Below are 4,264 nucleotides of genomic sequence, written 5' to 3'. Positions count from 1 at the left end.
AGCCATCAAAAACGATGTGTTTGTGTCCTTTGTAGGGACATGGATGAACCTGGAAACCATCATTCTCAGCAAACTGACACAAGAACAGAAAATCAAACACCGCATGTTCTCACTCACAGGTGGGTGTTGAACCATGAAAACACATGGACACAGGGAGGGGAGCATCACATACTGGGGTCTGTTGGGGGGAAATAGGGGAGGAACAGCAGGGGGTGGGGAGCTGGGGAGAGATAGCATGGGGAGAAATGCCAGATATAGGTGATGGGGGGGAAGGCATTAATCACACTGCCATGTGTATACCTATGCAACAATCTTGCATGTTCTTCACGTGTACTCCAAAACCTAAAATGCAATTTAAAAAAATTAAAACCAAATGAGAGACCTATAAATATTTCCACTCGCTGGTGTTGGGGCAGTGTGAGTATACTTCATCCCGTGTCTGACACTGTGGGAGGAGCCTAGTTAGTCCCTGGGATGGGAGGGAACATTCATGGCCACTGGTTTCCTCCCCTGGTCTTAGAGGCTGAACACTGGTACACTCTCAGTAAAATAATACAGGGATGTTAGTGTCTGCATTCACTTTATGCCAGGGAGCCCCTGATCCTATGCCAACAACCCCATAAATCAGGCTTATGGACCCCTAAACCTTCAGAGCTCCCAGTCAGAAAACTTCTCTCCCATGCCATGGCCCTCTATTCTGGATGTCTGCACCCTGCCATGAGACTGGGAGCTCCTGGAGGGCAGGGCCTGCAGCTTAGCTCAAAGCTTGCCTCTATGACTACCCCAGTGTCTTGCATAGAGTCGATATTGAATGAACATTTACGAGACTTTGAAAGGCAGTCGGGTATGAAATATCATCTTGGTGCATAACTTGGGAATAGAGGAATATGGATACTAGCATGTATCCATGAAGCCTTTCATCCTCTCAGGAAAAGCACAACCCAGCCCATGGCTTAGCTACTTCTTGAAGTACGCAGGAGTGCGGTAGTCTCATGGATGAGAATGCCACCTAGTGGCATGGATGTGGTAGTCTCATGGCAGTGATGAAAGCAGGTCAAGGAAGAAATTAAACCTGTTTCAAACAGATCTTTGAAATAAAGATATACAAACCATCACAATAAGTGGAAACAGTGGGGACCAGATGAAGTGTCTGTATAAAGGCATGGCAGCTACAAAGTCAATATAGCACCAATATACAAATTTCCCTGTGATGTAATAGGTTTCCTTTGTTTCAAACTGAAGACGTTCCATCTCACTGCCAAGGGCTTACAAATTATCCCTGAGGGTCAGGGTTCATGGTACTTACTCAAGGTTCCTGTGGACACTGTTGTCCCATAATGTTAAAATCATTCTATCATCTGTGAGTACTTTCTCTTATTTAGTGGGGAGATGATGGAACTTGTTGATCATAAGAAGTATATAATGGGAAAAATCTCCTTTACTAAAGGTTCATGTAATGACAGTTACGAAAAAAACTTTTTTTTCATTAAAGCAAACTAATTTTTCACTAAAGAAAAAGTAATTATTTAAATGTTTAAAGAAACAACTTTTTTCATTAAAGCAAATTAATTATTTAAATATTACAGAGTGTCTCCAGGTACTGACTAGTGTTCTTAGAAAAAAACTTTTAAGAACAGAAAAATTCAGATCAAAAGAACACAGCTTTATCTTTCACCCTTCAAATATAAGTCAGATTGTGGCTGTGAAACTTAGTGCAGGGAAATCCCTCCATTTTCAATAACATCAAAATGGAATCATTGCTCAACCTCACACATACCAGGTCTGAAAGGACATGTGGGTTAAATTTCTCACACTTGGTCTGTTTGAAATGATGCTCTTGCTTTTGGTAAGATCAACTAAAGATAGTTACTCTGGACTTAAGAGCTTCATGGAACAACATAGACTTGATTCTCCCAAAAGTACTTTACGCAGCTTGAGAAGTCGATTCCTAACAAGTGCCTTTGGAAGTCAAGGCAAAAGATTTTTTAAAAAACTTGAGCTGGAAGAGATTTTAACCAATATAACTAGGCAGCCTGTGGATTCAAAAGGTAACAGCTTATCTGCTTTTAAACGCTGGTGCAATAAAAGAGTTCACAATAAAGTTGGACAACGGCCATAACATTTTTTATGGAAACTGTTGCAAGTTTCTGAACTGATCTTTCTGTTTTCACTTGTCTTAATTTGGCCAAACCCACAGATCTTAGCACAGGATCATAATTCTACCATTATGATACTATGCTTCAGCTAAGCTAAATTTCTAACTGTTCAACTGTATCAATATTGTTTTTTTTTACTTCTCTAGCAGTGAAAAAAATTGAGTCACCCCAAAAGGTTGTTAGGATCATTCTCAAGTACTGTAAAAACCCTGTCCAGAAGAGACATATCCTTAGACATACTGTCACACAAGATTCTGCCTTTACAAATATAGATCCATGGAGGATGAGTCAAGAGTTTATGCCTCTCTGCACCTGATCTGGGTTGTTTTATTCCTTGTTATGCTACTGACTAATCCACTGCTTCCCAAACATTTTTGGAGTTTTGACATTTCACTGGTTCTAAGCAAAACAATTGTTTGCATTGCTTTTATAAAATTTACCTAGCCTACCCCCAAGAATGTTGTAACTTTAAAAAAAAAATTAAAGTCAATTAAAATGAATTTGGCTTCGAGAAATTTAGAACAATTTTGTGAGGTACTTTAAAATCCTATGAAACACTCTAGAATGCCCAAAACAAGGAGTTGAGAGTAACTATTTTGGCAAATACGTTTGTCTCTCCATGCTTTGTTGTTCCCACCTACAAAATGAAAACTAATGATGCTCCTACTCTTTTCTAAGTCTCCCGGTCTGTATGAGAACACACGCTTATAGAAAGAACTTTGCTTTTTCCAGAATAAGGGAGTCTCATATAACCCAGATATAGCAATTTAACTGTAACTCTAAAGTCTCCTTATGAGATTAACATTCTAAATGTTACCAGCAAAATACAAGATACTGTAACATTACCTTATAACACAGATACATAAAATTCTTTCAGGCTGCAGAAAGATATTTATGTTACTAAACTTACATTTGAAGATCACAGTGCTTGAGAAAGTGTAGATCCAACATCCAAACATAGCTGCCATTGGGAAGGAACTGGCTTTAGCTTCTGTGAACAGAGGAGTCTCTTCTGAGGCAGGGATGGGAGAGTTCAGGACTCTGAGAAGGTAATATGTCATAATTTCCACTGGGTTCTCTGTTGAAATGTTTCTTTCTGCAGAGAGATTAGAAGTGCAGCACTGGGAGGAGAGGCTGAAAAACAAACATAAGCCTCCCTTGTTGGAGTACATTTTGTCCCCACAAAGTTATTTTGTTTGTGATCACAATTCAGTGAATACTTTTTGATAGGATTCTTTTATTGCAACTGTCTCTAAGAGGCTAAATTTCTCCAAGCAGCACTCTGTGGAGAATCCCAGCATTAGACAATAATTATAAATAAGAGTTCTACAAGTTACCAGAGTCCCAGACCAAAGGGAATGTGATAGGCCATACAGGCTACTGCTCTGCCTCCAGGCTGGATAAGAATCCTAACCCAAATGGACTTGGAAAGAGTCCAAGTCATTCTAAAATAATAACAGGAAAGATTCTGTTATGGACTGAATGTGCCCCCGCAAAAATTATGTTGAAATCCTGACCCCCATGGTGGTGGTATTAGGAGATGGGTCCTTTGGAAGGTGATTAGGTCATGAAGGTAGAACCTTCATAAATGAGATAAGTACCCTTATAAAAAGAGGCCAGAGAGCTAGCTCACTCTCTTTCTTCTGTGTGAGAACACAGCAAGAAGATGGCCATCTGCAACCCCAAAGAGGGTCCTCACCAGAACTTAACCATATTAGCACCCTGATCTAAGACTTACAGCCTCCAGAACTATGAGAAATAAATTTCTGCTGTTTTCAAGTCATCCAGTTTATGGTACTTTGTTTTGGAAACCCAAACCCCTCTGCATAAGGCAATCCAAGAATTAGAGATTTCAGAATCAGAAAAACACCTCTGGAGATCACTTGTGTAGCCTTTTGCAGAGAACAAAGGTATTATGCTAATTTCCTGTAGGCCTAATGTTAAGGCATCCTCAGGTGAAAATAACAAATGTGACATAAAAGCTACACATACTGTAGAATCTCAAATAACATAATTATACAACTTTTTAAGATCCTATGACTATTTTTTGTATATAAAAAGGAAGTTAGTATAAATTAGTTCTTAGCTAATGTAAAAGTATTAAACAG

The 4,264-nt window shown here is 39.2% G+C and overlaps 1 protein-coding gene across 1 annotated transcript in view; it reads right to left on the bottom strand.

Moving 5' to 3' along the window:
• Positions 1-4,264, bottom strand: part of MAMLD1 (mastermind like domain containing 1) — a 581,158-nt gene that overhangs the window by 556,157 nt on the left and 20,737 nt on the right. The window contains exon 6 of the mRNA XM_017500880.2: positions 3,067-3,290. The gene's annotated coding sequence lies outside the window, so the exon portion shown is untranslated. The remainder of the gene's footprint in view (positions 1-3,066; positions 3,291-4,264) is intronic.

This window comes from Cebus imitator, unplaced genomic scaffold (assembly GCF_001604975.1).
Source record: "Cebus imitator isolate Cc_AM_T3 unplaced genomic scaffold, Cebus_imitator-1.0 Scaffold273, whole genome shotgun sequence".
Lineage (NCBI taxonomy): Eukaryota > Metazoa > Chordata > Mammalia > Primates > Cebidae > Cebus > Cebus imitator.
This window is presented reverse-complemented; position numbering and strand designations above follow the sequence as displayed.